A 23,452-nucleotide genomic window follows, 5' to 3' on the forward strand; every position below is an offset into this window, starting at 1 on the left:
CTCCCAGTCTGCCACTTGTCTTTTTATGCCTTTAAAGAGTGACTTTCAAAGGGAAGTAATTTTTTATTGTCATGAAGTCCAATTTATAATATTTACTTTTGAGGAAGCTATTTTCAAACAGGTATATAATTATATTTTGGCATTTTTTTCAATACTTAAGAATATTACTTCACTCTCTTTGCACTTACAATGTTTCCAATGAAAAATCTGTTTTAAAACTTAACCTTATTCCTTTGTATATAAGTTGTTTTATTCCAATTTTTTAATAATTAAACTTTATATTTTGAAATCATTATAGATTTATATGCCACTGTAAGAAATTACAAAAATGACCTTGTTTATCTTTTATCGCTTCCCCCAATAATGACAACTTACAGACTATGGTACAATATCCCACCCAGGATATTTAAATTGGTTTATTCCACTCATCTTGTTCAGATCTCCCCAGTTTAGTTCAGTTGTTTTTACAGTTTTCTATTTATCACTGGTTTGGGCACTGTGACTTGTTGCAGTTTCCTTCATGCCCCTTCATGCTTGTGGTTTGTTGAGCCTCATGGATCTATGGATTTTTAGTTTTCTCCAACTTTGGAAAATCTTTGTCCATAATTTCTTCAAGATATTTTTCTCTTATCTCTTCCTTTCCTTTCTTTTGAGGGTTCCAATTACATATGTAGTTGGCTTCTTGACTTTGTCCCATGGTTCAATAATTGTTCATTTTGTTAATCTCTTTGCTTTCTTTGTTTCATTTTGAATATTTTCCATAGCTATGTATTCAAGTTCAGTTATCTTTTCTTTTGTAATGTCTAATCTGCTTTTAATTCCATCCAGTGTATTTTTCACCTTAGACCTTGTAATTTTTATCTTTAGAAGTTGCAGACATACTTTTTTATACCTTCTGAGCCTCTTAACATTTTAATATACCAAATACAGGTAAAATAACCATCTAAAAATTCCTGTCTCCCAATTCTAACAGCTATGTTGGTTTGGGTTGAGTTTCAATTGATTAAATTCTGTCAATATTATTATGAGTCACAAGTGTCGTCTTTGCTCTTTGAATGCCTGCTAACTTTTTACTAGATGGTAGAAATTATGAAATTTACCATGTTGAGAGCTGGATATTTTTGTATGCTTAGAAATATTCCTGAACCTTCCTGTCTGACACAGCTAGGTTACTTGGAAACAGCTTGATCCTCTCAAGTCTTCCTTTAAGAATTTTTAGGCAGGGCCAGAACAGTGCTCTGTGTAGCTTTAATGTTGCCCACAGAGGCAGGACCCTTCTGTGTACTCTCCCCAGTGAATCATGAAATTTTCAGTCTAACTGTTGGGAATGAGCACTGCCCTGGCATCAGGCACTGTTACCTCTAACCTTCAAGGGTGGTTATTCCCCAGTCCCAAGTAATTACCCTCATGTCTGCACTGATGAACGCTCAGGTGAATATTTGGGTGGTTCCATCTGTAGATCTCTAGACTCCATACTACAGTATCTCTCATCTCTCCAGTAATCAGCCTTTGGCTTTTTCTCCCTGGACTCTTGGTTTTGTCTCTTTACCTCATAGAGCCCATGGGGTCCTGACTGAAGTCTCTCTTTCTGCCCTACCTCCTGGAATCCTTCTCAGGGTTGAAGGTTGGAGAAAACATAATGCCCATCTCATTTCTTTCCCATCACTTGGGCATCATTGGCAAGTCTTTTGTTTGGTATCTACTGTCTTTTGTTTGGTGTCTTGAAATTGGAGGCAAAACAGAACAAATGTTGTAAGTTCCACTAATCATTTTGTGTTCCATCTAAGATAGATATATGTCAATTTTTTTCCCTTACGTCTGAGTAGTATTCTATTGTATGAATACACCATATAGTGTTTATTCATTCACCAGTTGGATGAGATTGGGATACAAATCCATAAACTAATCACTAGGGCTTTAATTCTAAGTTATATGATTCAGGTCTTCTAGATACTGAAGGTCCTCTAGTGAGAGCACAAACATAATATGAGTTTATTACATAAGGCAAAAAAAGGTCCTGTTCTCATTCTTATCCTGTAGAAACTCTTAGTTCTAGGGAAATGCTATGTGAATCTTTCCAAGCTGCTTCACATTTACATCTCTCTCACTAGCCTCTGAAAGCCTGTGGCTATAAGAACTGGCAAATAACTGCTCTCTGCCTATATTAACTTAGATTATTAAAGACAGACATTAGTATGGTAAGTGGTTATACTAGATTGTAGAAAACAACTGAATAAATTCAGTAGTAATAATCTATATCTATTAGTTTATTTCCAAACTAGCTTGCAGAACTTGAAATAGTTTGGAACTAGGCAAAAGGAACATGCAAATAATAAAACATTTATGAACATTTATTCTCATATTTCAAAATTAATATTTTTTCTAAAACAATTATATATTTACCTTAACCATGACTATGATCATTTCATAAATATAAATTATTAGAAAGGTATATATAGTTCTTTTTTATTTTGTAAGTACTTTCACATTTGCTTAAAGAGTCAACAATGATAATGTTGGGGATAATAGTGGACAATATTTTCTGCTTAGAATTTTACTGCTCCCAGTATCTAGTGTAGCTTTTATATTCAAGCCACCCCATAGTTAAGTAGCACAAAACAAGCTTTGTGTCATGCTCACATACTCTGTGGATGAGGAGTTAATCACAGAGGAGATGGCTTGTCTCTTCTCCTCATGTTTGAAACCTCAGCTGCAAAGACTCCAAGCCTGGGGTAGCTGGATGAATCATCTGGAGATTTCTTCTCCCACATGATTGCCACATGGTCTGGAATGATGAAACACTGAGTTTAACTGGAACCTTCAACAGAATGTCTAAGTGTGCCCTCTCTATGTGGACTGGCTTCTTTGCAGTCTTCGTCATTGCCAGTCTTCTTAGTTCAGCTCTCGAGAAGGAGTAGTCAAGAGGACAGATAGAAGTTTCATGCCTTCTATGACCTAGTCTAGAAAGTCAGATAAAGTCACTTCTATCATACTCTATTGGTCAAAGCAGTCACAAGGTTGCCCAGACTCAAGGAAAGGGGATAGAGACCCTGCAACCTGAAGGCAGTAGAGTCAGAGTATTGTGTAGCTGTTTTTAAAATCACCACACTACTGATAATTCAAAGATGGTCAGGGTGCTTTAAGTCTTACCATAGTAGAACATTTAGTCCAAATTGAGCTCCTCTCTAACCACATATCCTTCACTGTTTTTAATTTCTTATCTATTTCCTTTTTCCTTTATAAGGAGGTATAATTTAAAAATGGTAGAACAGAAGTATTGCCCAATGTAATCCTTATTAGAAAAAGTGAGATATCTTAATTGAATTGGGCATATAGAGCCCAGACAAAGGTTTTTCAGCATTGACTACACTAATTTCTTATTCTCTGGCCTCATAAATATCAATGTCATGTTGTTTTGATTTGCTGTACCTTGCATAGCTCAACAAATACTGGTCCATACAGCCACTATTTAAAAATCTTTGAAAAGTAAGTGGAGATTTTTAAAGGGTTTAAGAAGAGGTGGCTTTTGGTGGAGTTGGGGAAAAGAATAAACAGCTACAATTTCTGGTATTCTTTGTGGAAGTTTTTCTTTACTGGACCAATAAAGAGGATTTTCAAAGGTAAAACAACTAATACAACATGCTTGCAGCCATGATTTCTTACCTCATCTAACTTGCTGATAACAATGTAGTACGTTTGGCTCACAGCTACGAACACGTGTGAAGATGAAGCAAACATACTGTGAGAAAAAAGAATTGATACTGAGACATGCTTTATACCCATGACATTGTGTTTGTCTTTTCATGTATGCCAGATAGTAATCCCAAATATGTATCATTATTTCATTATTTGCACGGAAATGTTTGTGGTACCTGGTTAAGTAAAACTTTGGAAAGTAACAGAATTGATGGTACAGTTTATAATTTTACAGTATATTTTAAATGTTTATACTCTATACCATTTTTTCTCAAAAAATGTTAAGGATTCCCCCACCTGTTTTTTTCTTTACTATGGAACTAGTCAATGAACAGAACAATAGACAAAAAAGCAATACAAATACAGCTTACCCATACAATTGGACAGGCATTGACAAGTGCTTGATCATTTCAAAGATTCCACTCAGAGAAATATAAAAATGTGCTCTTAAGAAGACATTTTGGGTTGTCTAGGAAAGGAAAAACATCATGATCAGATTAGTTCAAATATTTAATCTTCACTATTAATAATATTAGAATTTAGAGTGTCTAACCTAGAACATCCAGTATAATCATCTATTTATAAAATGATGAGGGAAAGATTGAGAGAATTAAAAATAGTACTTAAAATCAAAAGCTAAATAAATCACAGGACAGGAGCTAGAGAAGAGGTTCTCAATCAGGTGGGTTATCATAATCACCTAGAGGAATTTTGAAAACTACAGATTCCAGGCTCCATCTTTCACAGGTTCTATGTCAGGAATCTGTCTCTCCATTCCACTACTTCCTTAGGATTTAGAAAGCTTTCCAATGATTTAGTTGGCACATCATAGAGCTACTATCATTCTAAAAGCATTTATTCATCAGCTACCATATGCTGAGGGTTGAGATGTGGAGTAAGTACAAATAATGAGTGTTAAGCTTCCTGTCCTCAAGGAACTCAGCTGACTGAAAGAAACAGAGAAGTAGACAAACGTTTGCAATTTAATACACTAAGTGCTATGACCGTGTACCAAGAGAGTACTTAAACTAAATTGAGGGAGAGAAGGGCATTGTGTGTTATTGAAGGAGGGACACTGACCTGATTCTTGAAGGCAGCTGGAAAGGGGAAGGCATTTAATGAAGCTGGAAGGGAAAATGAACCTAAGAAAATGAAAAAGCATCAGGAACCTAAAGACTTTCTGCACCCTTCTATGGGAACTGGCCTTTATCCTACTGAGTAGAGGGAGCAATTTAAGGTATCTACACAGGACATTATTAGTAAGATCATTTTGTGATTTGAAAATGCTGATCTGAGTACATCATGGGGATACCATCAGAATGGTGCAAGTGAGAGTTTAATCATAGGAAGATTTTATTTGGCATGAAGTAAACTACATTAGCAAGATCTTCTTTGCGTTCTCATTGTTGTAGGTTGGTTATGGTGTTAATCATATCTCATTTCTGGGTTCTCGACAAATGAAAAACAAAATCAAAGTCCAGCTGTGGATCAACGTATAGTATCCATCTGATTTTAATTAATAAATAGGAATTTAAAAGCTTGGCAGAATTCCCTAAGCCTTTTTTTCTTAAGCCTAAGCTTTCATATCTTTCCAATCCTGACTTACTATAACCAATTTCAGACTGAGAAATTAGCACTTGGGGAGCAGAGATGTGGCTGCAGCTTTAGCTGAGCTGCTTACATGTAGATACACTGCACGTCTGAGCACAAGAATCCATGAATTAAGGTGTGGCATGCTGGTTTTGAAGACTGACTTTTTAAATGCAGAGGTGTTACCCTTGGATCGACTTGGCCCCTAAAATTCAGGCATTCCCTCTCACTAAACAGATGAGATTCTTTTCCTCACAGAGGAAAAGAGAAACCCAAACATCCCTTCAAATATTTCTGTCTAGAATTAAGGTGCAATCTTTCAAGGCACCATAAGACCATGAGAACCACGCTTTTCCCTAGCTTTCTCCAAATTGTTATTCTCCTAAGAGTTTTACTTTAACAACAATCCTGTAGTCAACCAATGGTGTGATGGTTCCTTTAGGGTAAGACAGTAACAGAATATGAGGCCAGTCTGGCTTCCTGAAGCTTTTCTATTAAAACCAACTCTGCTTCTTTGTGTATCCTTTGAGACCAGCTAACCTGGGATGAATGTAATCACTTTAACATTTCCAAAGGTATATTATTGTGAGCAGAATTCTCTCAGATATCCTCTTTTATAAAAGGTATAAAGAGCCAGTAGGCATGTTGTGATTATCACATCAGTAGACTAAAGTTTGAAAACACTGAAAATACAAGCCAGTCCTCCATCATACAATTATACCCATAAAACTGTGTTCTCAAATGCCATATCTAATACATGTCAAGACTGGTAAGGGTCTGAGATTTGAACTCACTTGCAAGCAAACAAATCAGCCTGCTACAGTTGCATGAATTCAGGCAGAAGATACAAGACTCCTAGGTCAGAAGAATATATTCACAGCAATGGCAGTGGCCAGAGTATGAACATTTTTTGCTGCAGTTCTGCAAGCCCCAATTCCCACAGGGGGACAAAGAAAGCCAGGTGATACCTACACATACAGTGGGCTGAGTTATAGAAGAATCGTGCACTTAGGGAACCTATATCGTTTATAGTGGACAGTAAGCATGACTTCCTGTTCTTGAGGAAGACACTCTCTTTCAAGGTTTTGACCAAACATGCCCTTTGCTTAGAAGAGACAATTAATTCATCTTTAAAGCTATTTTCTCTACAGACATCCTTGAAAAGTAAGTTTGGAGCAAAGGACAGTCACATGTGTACAATATATGCAGAAATGTGAGCAATACATAGAGAAGTGTCTCCCAAAATTACATATATATTACATATATATATGAGAGAGATGCATACAGACACAATACATAGAAACAGAGCTATGTATATAGATAGAAGGTTTGAGAGGCAGAAGAGTGCATTTTATCCTATGGATAGCATTGAATTATTGCTGTTGTAAACAAATTTGTACTGTGCTCTCCTAAGCATCAGTTCTCACTGAGGTTTTCACCTTCCATGTATGTATTTCATCTTCCATGTATGTATGACCAACAATGTTTTAAACTACTTAATTTTCATTTTCCCTTTTATTTTTGTGTTTCTGGCATTCTAATGATGAGGTATGTGTGGAATATTCACCAGAGAGCCTGGTTAAAGCAGTTTGCTTAGCTTTAAAAAAAGGTACAGCCACTTAACTTACCTTCATATTCTTCCATCATGAATAAGAACCTTGAAGGCTATTTTGGTAACATGTTCTAATGGCCACTGTAGTTTTCTGATCTGGCATTCTGTGGGATTATAGATCTTTGCCTCCTAAAGAATGTATCATGGTTGCTTACACTTTTATTTTCCCTAAAGAATCCATCTGAGCAGATTCCAAAACAGAAGGCTATTGTTGGTAATTATACAACAAATGCAGTTATAGTGTGTTAAGGTATAGAGATACAGGTCTGTTGAAGTACAATTTTGAATCTAAAAATATTCGGGAAAGAAATCCTTGTATCTCAGCCCCAGTATTTATAATACTTTCTAAAATTCTGTTTATGTGCTATAATAATATGACTTTTATATTACGTTATTGTAAACGAAGTTTAGTATTTTCCAGACCTCCAATATCACTGCATGCTTTCAAAAAGCCTTATTACCAGAACAGAATAAGGCTGAGAATAAATTGATGGCCTCTCAGATAAAACAACTAGCTGCTCCTACCCCAGGCATTAAACACCAGAGCAGGAAGTCTCTTGAGAAAGATAGTTGTAGATACTCTAAACAAAAAGACTATTAGAAAAAATTGGCCTACATGAGCTAAGAAAGTGAAAGGGAAAAAATGGAGTAATCAGTGAAGGTACTAAGGAGAAATCAAACACTCCGTTTCCCATTTTGCTCTTAAATTCAGAAGGAGCAATTTCTATATATACTAAGAACAATTTTGCAAAAAATTTAATTGACACTGATGCTATAATATTGACCTTAACCTTACAGCTGTTATACAAATTCTTCCTGGAGTTAACAAACTACTCTGGTGGTGGTTACCTTCAGTAATTCTCACACATTCCCTATACCCTAGACTACGTCCCCATGTTCACACCTTAACCAGGGAACATTCTTTCCTCCTCTCTATTCCACACCCAATAATTTCCTAGGGAACAACTTACAGTATAAATGGAATTGCCATATTAAATGCTATCCTGATGATCCCTTCCTTGAAATCTCTGAGGCCTTCTCTATTCCAAATGTGGTTGTATTTAATTTGATGCTGACTGACAGCTACCCTGTATCTAAAGCCCAGATTAAATGTCTCAAGAAGGTGCTGGATGACTTGTAGGCAAAAGTTTCCTGTTATAGATAGGATTATTGGGGCTGAACCCCCGAAGGTTTAGATAAATCTAACAAATCCTCTAATAAAACTTTCACAGTACACTTTAAAACCAGAAACTAAATAAAGCACTATACTTTTAAAAACTGGCAGCTAAAAAAAGCATTAAAACCAATAGTCAAAGCCTGACAGAACTTGTCTCTGGTGTATCTGTCATGACCATAATCCTGGTGAACGGTAAAAGTGTGGCATAGAAGAGCCCAAACCTCAGGACTCCTTCAAACATTTCCAACTGGATTTCATATAACTATCCCCAATGTAGGTTTTGAATACGTGATGGTCATTGTTTGCTTATTCTCAGTTAGCCTTTTCTTTTCAAAGAGCTGTGTCTCAAATGGTAGCAACAAAACAAAACAAACAAAATCTTGTTTTGGTATTCCCAAACTGAGGAATTCCAAGCTATCTTTCTAGTGACAGGGGGACCCATGATTGAGATTGTTATCAGAGAGTGTTGCAAAATCCTACCACTATTCAGAAACTTTACAGTTCATATAACCCCCATTCTTCAGGAAGGGTATAATGAACAAATGGAATTCTGAAAATAAAATGAGACATCCTCTCAGAGACTTTTAGACTTTCTTGGCTGAGGGAATCGTCATTGGTTTTAATGAAATTCCTACGGGGATGCTTTAAATTTCCCATGAGTTAAGAACAGGCCAGTGATATCATCTATTCTACACTTCACATTCTTGCAAGCAGACATGGCCATATATTTCAGGAGACTCATGTAACACACCCGTTGTTAACCACAGGTACATGCAGCCTTTTCTCAACATCCATCTAAACCGCCCTGACATGTCCCAACACCTGGAGAAATGGTGTGATGGAAGAGCCAGTAGAGTATGACAGCCCTCAAACACTGATGGAAATAATCTGGTCAGATACTCTTAGCTACTTTAGTAATAAAACTCTAAGGAATTGACATTTGTATTTATGTATCTCAACTAAAGAAGAAAAAACAACCCTCAAATCACTGGAAGATGGTCACTGCTAGTAACCTTGAGCTGAAAACTCTTAGTAACTGGAATCAGTTTCCATTGGGAGACCTCAAGTAGAGGTCTCTCTACCCAAGTAGAGGTAGTTTCTACCCAAGGTTTTTTTTTAATTGACGTATAGTTGATTTACAATGTTGTGTTAATTTCTGCTGTACAGCTAAGTGATTCAGTTATACATACATACATTCTTTTTTACATTCTTTTCCATTATGGTTTATCACAGGATATTGAATGTATGTACTATACAGTAGGACCTTGTTTCTACCCACCACTTTTGAATCAAGTAGTTGGCTATTGAAGATGTAGACAACCTCTGTCCAAGATACATTGGGCAAAAAATTGTCACTCTTTAATCTTTCTTAATATTGCTTTTTGAAGCCTTGATCACTCCTTGGTATGAGTCTAATACCTAGACACAATTTATTCATGTATTGGCTAAAGCATATATTAAAATGAACTGTTGGATTTGTAAAACATTTTCCTCTGGGAGCCACCAGGCTTACTTTGGTACAATTTCCTTATGATGTATTTGTTTGTTTTCTGGTTAACTGACTCAACCATTAGGTAACTTTTAACTGGCATACACTCTAACAGGATAAATAGCCAGAAACTTAAATTCATCTATCCCTTCACTATTAGAAAAGGAGTTTCCTATCTCCAGCAAAACAATACTCCAGGACCTCTTGCTAGAGCTAGCTTGTTTTTTGAAAGCTATTTGATGAATGTACTTTCATAGAAATAAAAATTAGAAGATTAGAGGATAGATGGTGTGCGTTTGGAAACCATCTCCCTTTTACTGATCTTATGAGCAAGAAGCATTATTTATCTTTTGCTTTAAGTCTATTTACTTTGATACTAAAAATTTGATTTTTCTGGGGACATGCCATTACTGATAAGCCATGTTGTGTACTGGGCCTCATTTTCAGAACTGAAACTCTAACTCTTCAAGGTAGATCTAAACAATTTTCTTTTCTCCTCAAACTTCTTCACTCTATGCTTTACAGGATGCCCAGGATATGGGGAAATTCTAAGTGATTAGGTCAGAGAAGAGAAAGGGTACTAGACAATGCCTTTGCCCATGAAATTGAACAGGCAGTGATTCAGAATAGAAGCTCTTTAGAGAGCATATTGGCCTCTCGAGGAAGAACATGCAGTGTTTTAAGAGAAGAACGGCATGCTTATATCCATGCAGATCTCTCTAGGCTCTTTAATATTAATAAAAAGATCTGAGAAAAAACAGACATTTTAATTAGGTAATTTGGCTAAAACAACTATATTGGGCTCTGAGGACACTTTGGATTGGAAACAGGATCTATTCTCTTGGTTTAATTTGAGCACTGTTGGCCACTGGCTTAGATGCAGACTAAACTCTGATAACAATTCTATTTTTTATCTGTTGTGCACTATATAGATGTGTGATCTCCATTGTCATAAATGCTTCTGTGTAGCTGCTATACTATCAAACATTCCAACAAATGGTCACCAAGCAAAAAGACAGGAAAACATGACGCTTAGGGAGGTGAAACAACAATCCCCTGAAACTTGATATACCATTGAGACACCTAAATAGTAGTGAAGAGTGGAATTGGTTATGTTCCCAGATATTAATTTTTCACCCTTCAGGTCAAGCTTTAGAATGACTACTGGAGAGGCTGAGGGTGGGACATGTCCTGTGATCTGAAACCATCTCCAAACAGTCAACTTCTTGCCTACTCTAATGTAACTTTGCTATTTGGTTGCCTTCACTAACATGATTTTACAATCTACTGTATAGTGTAATATGACTTTACTAATCCTGGAAGACAAAAGTTGCAAATAACTTTATTGTTAATTTCAGGAACTTTCTGAGAACCTTATTAAAGATCATGACACTTCCTATCTTTTCAATATATTACATCAAATAACACTTTACTCCATAAGCTTGTTTCAAAACCCTCATCTCAAAATCTTTGTCTTGCTGAGTCTACCAATCCTAAACTATTACACCATGATGCATATTCCCTTTTCAATTAAAATGCCTTAATTATCTTTTAAGATATATAATTCCTTGGCACGACATTCAGTTTCTCAAGGTCGGCCTCATGTTCACCTCACCAGCCTCGTACCTCATGGTCCAAGTACGCCCACCTTCCAAATTACTTTCAGGCAGAACCAATACTGGTGGTCAATTTCATTTTCAACAGTTCACCACCTCTTTTACAAGAAATTTCTTTTTGCTCTTTGTGGATATTACCTCCTTTATGGCACTTTTTCTGAAGCCTTAGGATTACTCTCATATACATATGCTAATATATCTATTAAACTGCATTTTAAAGTTGTATTTGTATGTCTGTGTTTTGTACTATTTTTATATTCATGAATTACTTGTTAATACTCTACTAGAAATTTTGGCATCTGTGCTTGACAGAATTAAGACTGAAAACAATACTACCCACAAGTCAGTAATAATATGACAAAATCTATACAATATAACAATGTCTCAGAGTGTCTGTAAAAGAATCCACAGTTACTGTTTAATGGTTACATATTTAATGGTTACCATTCAACACCATGTTGTTTTTTAGAGAGAAATGTTTACTGCCTTGAATAAACTCTCTTATGTTCTCATGAGGCCAAGTTTCTTGCATGTTCCAGAGAACACTTTCTTTGACATTCATTTAGTTTTATGCTTCATCTCTTACCTCTGACACAAAGCAAGTTGTACCTTGCTCTGCAAACAGTGTAGCATTCATCCTGACAGATGTGACCATAAACATAGGTGTATAGAGTTTAAAATCAAAATACATGTTATACATCTATCAAAATGTGGCACATAGCTGGAGAGGGTTTAGGAAACACCTCTATGCCATGCTTTGTCATACTGGTCAAAAACCACTATTTAAGACAGAGTTTCTTAAATACTGTTATATGACTTTTTATTTTTATATTCCCAGGGCTTAGTTCAGTATTTGAGATATCAGCAGATTAAATTGAATCAAAATCACTATCTTTTCTATTTTCATCTGCAACAAATACATCAATAAATAGAGTTACTTTTCTGTCAACTGTGATTTTTTTTTCTTTAAAAGAAGCTAGAGAACATTTGGCTGCAACAGGCAACAAGAACTCCCTTGGGCACCTTAATTTAGGTGCTTAGGAGTTTCAAATACCCAAGATTCAATTGGGGATGCCGGAAAGAGCCCAGGGAAATGTAACTGGTTCTTTTTCAATGAATGACTAAAACTGTAGGTCTTCTTATTATCTGAGTTAGATCTTAGTTTTGAAGAACTTGATAAACTCTCTGAAAGTTTAGGAGAATTTCATCCATCTTTTGCACAAAGGCTTAATTATAGAAAATGTAATATGCTAACATCCTTATCATTTCAGCTTCACAACAGAGGTTTACTGTCTATTACATACAAGTAATTGGGTAGGGCTAAAGAACTGTATTTTAAATTTTATTTAATTTTAAGTAACTTAAATTTATATACTCTCATGAGGTTTGTGACTATTGGACAGTGCAAGTCTGGATAATAAGCAATCCCTACCATGTAGAATTTACTTGTATTCCTTTCAATTTAGAACTGCTATGTTTTTCTGTTTATTCTTAACTTGCTATTTTTCTTGTCATTCGTGACATTTTTAATCTTGTCATTCTCATAACTTTTTCTTATTGCTTTTTTCTTGTTATTCTTTTACTTACTCTTTCTCATATATTTCTCTCTTCTTTTTACTTTTCGTTAAATGTTAATGTGATTTTGATTTTTCTCTGCTTTCCCTGAAAGCAGTTTCTCTTCCTTCAAACTTTTTCAGCATTTCAGTAAGAAGAATCTTTTCAAAATTAAGTATTTCAGTATATAAGCAAATTAACAAATTCATTAATTATATTTTAGTAATCCTTTTTATCTTTAGTGTATTGGACAGAGCTTTACCCATAGACAAAACATAAATATTGATTGAATACTGCATGGTCTATTTATGATACAGAAAGTTCTCTAATTTAAGATAGTCTTGATGGTAGAGTATAATATATATCAATTCTATTCCATTAACCCTTCTAGGATTTTTGTGGAATTTTCTTTAAACTTGTAGAAAAGTAAAAACAGATCGGCATACCACAAAGCCTCTACTTCCTTGGTCATAAAAGTGTGTACAAAAAACTATATCCCGGGGCTTCCCTGGTGGCGCAGGGAAGAGAGTCCGCCTGCCAATGCAGGGGACACGGGTTCGTGCCCCGGTACGGGAAGATCCCACATGCCGCGGAGCGGCTGGGCCCGTGAGCCATGGCCACTGAGCCTGCGCGTCCGGAGCCTGTGCTCCGCAATGGGAGAGGCCACAGCAGTGAGAGACCTGCCTACTGCAAAATAATAATAATAATAATAATAAATAATTCTAATAGGAATATAGAATATGGGCAGGTTTTGTCTAAATGTCTCATCAGCAGGAACAAATTCATGTCTATATAATTTAATTTGCTTCTGATCAGACAATCATTCTTTCCCAATCATCCACAAAGACTAAACAGGTTCCCTAAAAACTAATGAAACCAATATTGTAGAAGCCTATTTAGAACTGCTTTCATTGTCAGAAGCTCAATTATCCCAGGAAGTTTAAAATCAGTTAGACTTTATATATAAAGCATGGAAAGCTGACCCAATTCTCCACCTCTTATTATCATTCAAACACTTCCACCATTCTCATTGGAACATCTTTCATCATCTTAAACATTTTATATATTCCTGATCTCTGCTATGTGTTTCCCCATCACCTTCATGCTGTAGAAGAAACTTCACTTTCTCCTGAGGATACTTCTTCCCTGTATCCTTAAGCTCACTAGAGATTTTGCACATCCTGCCTTTTTTTAAGGCATTCCACATTGCACAGGAGCTACACGAGATATAATTTACCTTCCTGTTTTTCATTGTCATTTCCATACCATTTCCCTTCTTCCTTCAAATAAATACCACAGCTCTTCTGAGGTTCATGTCATCAGATTTATATACATTTTGTAGTTGTAAACATTCACAGAACTTTCATTAAGTTCTAATTCATCACAAATGTTATCACTAGGGCAATGGTCTTCATCCTTTCAGTATGTCAGTATTTGCTCATTACACAGAATCTTTTCAATCAGCTCCTCAACTACTTTTTGTCACTTTCAAGATCTTGAACTCACCCACCTTACCTAGCTAATAACATTATCAATAACTGAACAGTCCCCACAATCTTCATGCTAATCATTCCTGACTTTCACTTCCTATATTTCCAAGCTGTTGCTGAATCTATTGCCACCTTTTTAAAATTTCTTCAGTCTCATAGAGACTGCCAAAACTTTGACTACATCACCTATCTTTTGGCTACCTATCACCCTCAACTCATGTCATCACATATCTCTTCATTTTCTCCTACTTCTAACAGAAATTCTATCAGTGTTCTAACATAAATAGAACCAGTAGGATATATGCATATGTATATATGTGTATGTATGTATATACATGTATATATGTGCATATGTATATACATGCACATACACATACAAATAGTAAAAAAAAATAAAATAAAAGAAGGAAAAAGAGAGTAAAACTGGGGATTCAATAAGCTTTCATGCTTGTTAAATTTTTCCAAAATCTATATTTAATATATGTGCTCACTTTCATACTAATAAGAAAATTATGACTTTTTAGGCTTCACCTACCCAACATGACATATATACCAAATATGTGCCCAACATGCTAATATGAGTTTCAATTTAACTTTGTATTTAAGATGATAACTGACAAAGCTTTATAAAAGAACACCTTGACTCATCACAGTTATTCATTGTTTGCTAAAATGGATAATCAATTCCATTTTTAGCAAGTTACCATTGATGTGGTAATTTTCCTATCAGATATTGGTGTAGTGTAATGAGTAGTTATATCCTAGTAAAATACAAAAAAGGATTTCAAATCTCTGGTTTCTCTCATCTCTAAAATTTCTCAGAAAATTACACTTCAGTGTTCAAGATGAAAAATGTGAATCTATCATAATATTTCACATAGTCGGATTGAAGTCTCATTTTTCCTGTCAAGCTACCCTCTTCTGGTGACAACACTAAGAATTGGGAAGTATGAACTCTGTGGTCTTACCTAAAATGGAAAATGGCTTCCATCTCCATGTCAGCCAGCTTTCTGATTGAGAACTAAAGACACATAATTAAAATTTAACTACAGAAAGTTTCCCATATTTCAAAATCTACTTCCCTCTAGTATGCCATACAACCTTAGTCAAGGGACACGATGTTGTCATAATTATATGATATACCCATCTAGGTGGAGCCAGCTTAGTAGAAATAAATGAAATGAGTATTTTATTTGAATTTTCAATGTTAATTATAAATAAAACAAGAGCTAACATTTTTTGATACCTAGTCATTTAGATAAGATTTTATATTTTTAATCTTACTGAATCATCATTAATTTTTAATAGAACCCTGAAAGGAATGTATTAATTGTAGTAAAAACAAAAAAACTAAATTACCAAAGCTTAACTCATTTTAAGTCACAGAACTTATTGAAATAAAAGATTTCCAAATATAAATATACAGTTTAATTATATAGATATTTATATATCTAAAATAGAAATCATATTAATTTAGATATTTCAATGAAAATAAAATATTATAAATAGATTATTTTAAATAATTAAATTTGGCACAAACTAAAATATCTGTAACATATTAGGTTTGGTCTTCTCAGAAGTATTCTTATAGGTGGACATTCAAATGTCAGCTAAGAAATTTCAAGGGAGCATAGTTATATTGTCTTTTTATTGAAGACTACACCATATAGTTGACTAAACTTATTAAAAAGGGAAAAACAAGCATACACAAATATACACACACATCTATATACACAAATACATATATATAAACCTCTCTAAAATTTAAATTGAATATCTATAGGAATTCTTACATTTTGACATTTCTTTAAATATACATTAGGAAAAATCCTTATAATATTTATTTTCTCAATTTGAGATCATGTAAACAAGGAAATATCTGTAACTGGTTTGCAATTTGAATGCTTCTCTGGTTTCACTGAGGTGAGAAAATAGCTAGAAGGTAAGCCAAATGACTTGGATTAAACTTACTTAAATATTAGTTATTTTAATACATAAAGAATTATTTACTTTGTCCCTATTAACTACCTGTTTGAAAGTTATGAGTATGTGGAAGAGTTTAAAAAATTTAAGTTCAACTATAATCACTGTGCTGTGCATAAGATCTCCAGGACTTATTTATCTACCACTTACAAGTTTGTACCCTTAAACAACATCTTCCCAATTCCCCTGCCTCCAGACCCTGGTAACCATCATTCTATTCTCTATTTCTACAGATTTCAGCTTTTTTAGATTCCACATATAAGTGATATCATGCAGTATTTTTCTTTCTCTGTCCAACGGATCTCCCTTCGTATAATGCCCTCAAGGTTCATCGATGTTGTCACATATGCCAGGATTTTCTTCTTTCTCATGGCTGAATAATATTCAACTGTGTGTGTATGTGTTTGTGTGTGTATAAAACATCTTCACAGAAATAGAATAATCCTAAAGTTTTTATAGAACCACAGAAGACCGCAAATAACCAAAGCAATCCTGAGAAAGAAGAACAAGGATGGGGCATCACACTTCCTGATTTCAAACTGTACTACAAAGCTATAGTAATTAAAACAATATGGTACTGACATAAAAATGGACACATAGTCCAGTGGAACAGAATAGAGAGACCAGAAATAATATACCACATATAGTCAACTAATATTTACAAGGGAGCCAAGAACATTCGATGGGGAAGTGATAGTCTTGTCAACAAATAATGTTGACAAACCCAAATAACAACATGCAGAAAAATGAAATTAGACCCGTATTTTATACAAACCCACAAAAATTAACTTAGAATTGATTAAAGACTTAAACAAATGACCTGATACTTTAAAATTTCTAGATGAATACACAGGGTGAAATCTCCTTGACATTGGTCTTGGCAATGATTTTTTGGGTATGACACCAAAAACGAAAGCAACAAAGGCAAAATCAACAAGTAGGACTACATCAAACTATATGTATTATATATTGATATTTATACACATATACAGTCTATCCTTATTATTCACATATTCTGTATTTGAAAATTTGCTTACTTGCTAACATTTATTTGTAACCACAGAATTAATATTCAAGGTGCTTTAATGGTCATTTGTGGAATTGTGCTACACAGTGAAAAAATTGAGTTACCCTACACTATATAATAAATAACTATGAGTAGAAAAAGTAGATATGGATAATTAGAAGAATAGCTATGAGTATTACAATCCCTGAAGTCAACGAATAGACCATTACCAGCATCTTAGAATACTCTTACATGCCTTCGCACTTTTGAAAGCCCTTTCTTTCCCCAAAGAAGTGATCTCTACTTTTCCTGACCTTTGTGATAATTGACGTTTGCATTATCTTACAGATTTTACCACCTATATATGCATCTCTAAAATTTATAGTTCAGTTGTGCTAGTCTTTAAACATAATAGAAATGAAAGTACACTAGATGTATTTTTGTGTGTCTTGTTTCATTCAATGATATGTTTGTGAGATTTATCATGTTTTGTTGTGGAATCATGTTTGTTGCAGTAAAGACTAATTTGTATGAATTTACCAAAATATATTAATCCATTCACTTGATAAAACTTTTTTATAAATTTTACAGCTATTACAAATAACTCTGTTAGAACTCTACATGAACATAGAGGGGATGCATAAAATATGAATTTCTGTTGAATATGTATATCTAATATGTATATTTACATGTACATTTGTATATATATGCAGTATGAATTACATATATATGCATAAATTTGCAGAGTCTTAGGGAATGCTAAAATTCCTTTTTTATTGAGAATTCATATGTCATAAAATTCACCAATTGTAGTGTAACATTCACTGATTTTTAATAGGTACAATGTTGTGCAACCTTCACCACTATCAATTTTATAATATTTTTATTACCCAAAAGCCACCCCATATGCTTTAGCTATCTCACCACAATACCCTTATCCTACGCCTAGCTGTAAGTAACTTCTAATCCGCTGTCTCTTTAGATTTGCTTGTTCTGGAAATTTCATGAAGTGGAATCATGCAGTGTGTGGACTCATGTGTCTGATTTCCTTTATTGACCATAATATTTTCAAGGTTCATCCATTCATGTATCAGTACTTCATTCTTCTTATGGCTGAATAATATTTGTGTGGCTATACCACATTTTCATTATTCATTCAGTAGTCGACGGCTATTTGGCTTGTTTCCATTTTTGGGCTATTATAAATAATGTTGCTGTGAGCAATGCTATACAAGTTTTATGTGTGAACATATGTTTTCAATTATCTTGGGTGAAAGTTCATTTTGATTCTACTACATGGTTTTTTAGTCATTACACCAGTTTCTGCTCTCACCAAGTAGATGAGACTTTCTATTACTATACATTCTCACCAACACTTGGTATTCTGAAACTTTAAAATTTCACCCAACTTGGTGAGTGTGTAGAGGTATCCCACGGATTTGTTTTATGTTTCAGTGATTTCTAAAGAAGTTGAGCACTGTCATGTGTATATAGGCCATTTGGATTTCCTCTTTAGTGAAGTGCATATCCAATTCTTTTGACAAATTTTTTCTACTGTGTAATTATTTTTGACTTGTCAAAATTTTTTTAGATATTTGGAAACTAATTCTTTGCCCATGATATGTGTTAAACTAATATTTTCCTTCTGTGTTTGCGTTTCACCCCCTTTCTTTTGAGTGTTACTGTCATTCATTTCAATTACTTTAACAAATTATTTTTTTATGGTTAGTATTTTCTGTGCCTTATTATATAAATTCAAGTATACAGAATGAAGATATTTTTTCAATATTACTCTTAAATCTTTATAATTTTTTCTTTTATATTTAAGCACTTTAAAGATGTAATTTATTTTTATATAAGGTGAAAGTAGTGATCAAATTTTTTTCACCAATATTGTTTAATGATTCCAGCATAATTCATTGAAATATTCATTCCTCACTGAGCTGTATTGCCATTTCTATCATATATCTAGTCCCCATTTAAGCATGGCTGTTTCAGAGTTGTTATTCTCTTACACAGGTCTATGTGTTTATACCTGCAGCAACATCACACTTTCATAATATATCTTGATACCTTACAAAGCAAGTCCCCTCATCTCACAATTCTTTTTTAAGAAATGCTTGACTAATTTTTTGGCCCTTCATACTTGTATAAAATTGTTTTATCAACTAGTCAAATTCCTCAGTAAACTTCTTTGAATTTTTATTGGGATTACATTGAATTTACACATTAATTTGGAGAGAATATAAATTATCAATATGAAGTTCTCCAGTTCAAGAATACTTTATAGGTTTCCATATTTTGATTCATCTTTAATCCTAATAAATGTTTTCATATTTTTTATTGGATTCTTTTGAAACTTTATGAAATACATACCAAATTACATCTCAAAATTTTTATGCTCCTTAAAATATCGTTTTTTCTGAATTTAATATTTGACATGTTAACATTGCTTAATTTTAAAATATTGCTGGTATATATGGGTATAATTTTTGTATATTTTTGGTATCCACAAACCTTTTTAAACACTTCTCTGAATTTGAAAGTTATTCTTTGGAATACTTGATATTCTACTACATACATACAAACATATATACACATATTAACTCAATGATGAAATATCCTAAGTTGTCCTTCTGACAATTTATTGCCTAGTACTGCAATGTTTTCATTTTTCCTTTATGCCAAACATAACTAAACAATTACATAAAGTGCTTTAGCAAATTTTTTTGAAAATGCAAATGATTTACATATATAAAATCATTTACAAATAATTACATTTCTTTTTGTTTTTAATTTTTCTAACTTAGTACTGTATTTATTTTATTCTTTGTCTTATGGAACTGGCTAGATTCTTTATTGCAAAGATGATTAAAATTGATAATGATGAGCAAGGTATACCTATAGGACTTTAAAGATGTAGGCTTGCAACTGGCATACCATCATTTCTGTCTGTTTCTGTTGGTTACAAGTCACATGGCCAAATCTGAGATCAAGGTGCAGGGAAATAAATTTCACCTTTTTAGTGAGGAGGGCTGGAATCTCACTGGCAAAGATTATGGGAAAAGTGTGGAATGAAGAATTGGGACTGTTAATGCAATCTCCAACAGTATATTTCTTTTTACCAAGTTTTTGAAGATTACTTTTCCATGATTTACCATACAGCAAAATTTTTACTAGAGGTTGTGGTTTTATTAGATAAATTGTAATTTTATCAGATAGACTACTATTATATGCTGGTTCCCTAGAAGCAGTTTCTGAGACAAAGTTTGGCATTCAGAATATCCTAAGTTATCAGTGCATGTGAGGAGGGTTGGCAGAAACAGGATTGAGTAGAGGTGAACATCAAACTGCAGTATGACCCCAACAAACCTTGGGTGACTCAGGAGGGTCCTCTGGAGAGACATATAGTATTGAAGTTGTCTCACATAGGGCTCAATGTCCAAGATATTATACCCCTACTGTGATCAGTCATTGGATATGGACTGTCCTAGAGAAGCTGTTCCCTTGGGTCAAGCAGTTCTCTGCACTGGAGCAGACTCTGTGAAGTATCTGAGAGTTGGAGGTGACCTGCTGACAGCGTTTCCAGCTGCTGGTGCAGTATGTGCTTCCTTAAAGGGGAATCAGAGCAAACCATTTCCTGGTCCATGACACCTGTATCACTTTAAGAAAAATTGTTTTCTTCTCCCAGTCAAATAGGAATGTTACATATCATCAAATTTTTCTTTCACAAATAATACATTTTATCAATTTTATTAAATTATTAGGAAATCACATTTTTTTCTCCTTTAATCTGTTAATGCAGTGAATTGAATATTTTCTAAAGTACATTGAACCTTGAATTCTTGGTACCGACCCAAATTTTTTCTCCCACTTGTATCTTTGAGCGACATTCTGGATAATTTCTTCTTATCCATCTGCCATTTACCCAATGGTTCTCAGACATGTATTAGCTGCAGTTAAGCATATCAAATGAGTTATTAACTTTGGTTATTGCCTTTTTTACATATAGGACTTTTTTTCCTCTGCAATTTTTCTCAATAGTTTATCTTTTCATCTAAGCATTTTCCTTGCTTGAACTGCTCAGTGCTATGACTTCCTTGCAGCCTTTGGAAGTAGGGAGGATGTCGGTTTATTACTGACTCCCTCTCATCCTGTGAATTTAGCCGTTTGTGTCCTAACTTTATGGAGCAGAGAGCATCTTATTAGAATTCTTCCTTGAGTGGACATGTATCTTGACTTCCATCTCCCCACTTCCAGCACCCTGCACACAATTTTGTCAAATATAAAGTTGAGGGTCATCGTTTGGACAAATGCTCACAGAACAAACAAGTTTAATTTCTCTGCTCAACATCTGGGGTACTGCTTTTACTTTGATTTTAGACTGGTGTTTTATTAGCTTTTTTGATGATTATTACTTCTCTAAATATATGATCTGCATTTTCAGTTGTTTTTAATGAGATGATTTGATTAAGATAGACTTTCCAGCCATATTACTAGAAATAGAAGTCAGATTCATATATGAAAATTATGACCTAAGGATTATAAAACACAAATTCTGTGCAAATAAACTGGTGGAAAAAACAGTAAACCCCTGTATCAAGCTCCCTGTGATTGGGAAATACCAGTAAATTAACATTATACATGAGCTGCTTAGTAGATTCATACACACTTGTGTAAGATATTTATGGGTACAGGTTAGAAATTCAGTTTCCATTTACTTCAAAGAAAGAATTTATTTTCTTTTTTCTCCACATATCAGAGCACTCCTGGAAAGGATTATTCTACATATATTATGGACCATTGTTTTTCAAAAGTAGAGTCTCAAGGTTGTGAGGTTGATTTAATATATCACAAACAGTAATTTTAATCTACGAATAATAAAAAATAGAATGAAATAGAAAATAACAGAATATATTGCACATAGTAGGTATAAGAATTGTATATGATGCTTTTTTTCACCTAGATGCAAGAATGTATACTGGCACTTAGGGTAAAAGTAATTCATACTCTGGGTCAAAAAAATTTGAAAGTCATTGCAATAGATTGAGGGAACAGAGTGAATAATAAAAAATCCATTCCACATATCTTGAAGGAAGACAGTAGTTCTTCTGTTTCATTTAAAACTATAGAGAGTAAACCAGTCTGCATTTAAAATATAACAAGCCTATGTTAACATTCTATTATTTAGAATAGTTATAAAGAAATGCAATATACCATGGTGTTGTTTAATCTCAAGTAATCAGGATTTAGATTATAAATATCTAGATCACCTTTGCTGTCTACCTTTTCTTGATTTTTTACCTCTATCACTATGTAAGCAGTAGAAAGACTATGAAAAACCTAAACATGCAGATTTAGTTTATCAAAAAACCCAAACCAAACAAAAAAATAATAACTTTAGTTTCTGAGAAAATTATAAAACAAATAGGCTCAACAGAGTATTTTTGTACTCTGGGAATTTAAGCAAACAATTTCCGGTTATTATAATCAAATGAAAAACTGATAGTAATTGATAAGTTTATACACTATATTTAACATTTTCTAGTCTCACAATTGTTTAATTTTGATATAAATGAATTTTAAGAGAGTCAGAAACAAAGATGAGTGTATTTTCACAGTGATAGATATGATGTACTCTGTGTATTTCACATCAGTAGTCTGAAAAGGGCTAGGAACAGCAATTTTCGATTTATTCAATATAAGTAATGACTTTTACTGATTGTTCTGTGTCCATCCCGTGCTCTGAACTACATTATATTTGTATAGCAGGTATAAGCACAGTTTATAATTTGTTAGCAGAAATACATCTTGCAATTAGTTTGCTTTAGAGAGCTGACCTCATCAGTATTACCTGGAGAATGCCATCTAACATTGACAGCATTCTCTTAGTTAAAGATAGAAAGCTGTCAGGATTTCCATTAAATTTATATTCCCAGAGGTTTGTAACTCTACTTCTAAAAATGCCAGACACATAAACTCAGCATGCAAGGTGTTAGCAAAGGTAGTTTATTTTAAAAGGATGACTGTTTATAAACTGTGAAAATGTCCTTCAAGTTTAAAAAGGCAGCAAGGCGGTATGAATATTTATGTAAGGAATCATCTGTATTAATACCACTTTTGTGTTCCTGTCAATCCTGCTGATGTTAAAACCGGAGAAGGATAATGATATAAGTACAGTTGACTGGAAATTTCGTAGTGTGCAGACAGTCATTATTGTGTCCTTAGCTGTTCGTACA

This window comes from Monodon monoceros, unplaced genomic scaffold (genome assembly GCF_005190385.1).
Source record: "Monodon monoceros isolate NGI ecotype Baffin Bay Population unplaced genomic scaffold, NGI_Narwhal_1 Super_Scaffold_8, whole genome shotgun sequence".
NCBI lineage: Eukaryota > Metazoa > Chordata > Mammalia > Artiodactyla > Monodontidae > Monodon > Monodon monoceros.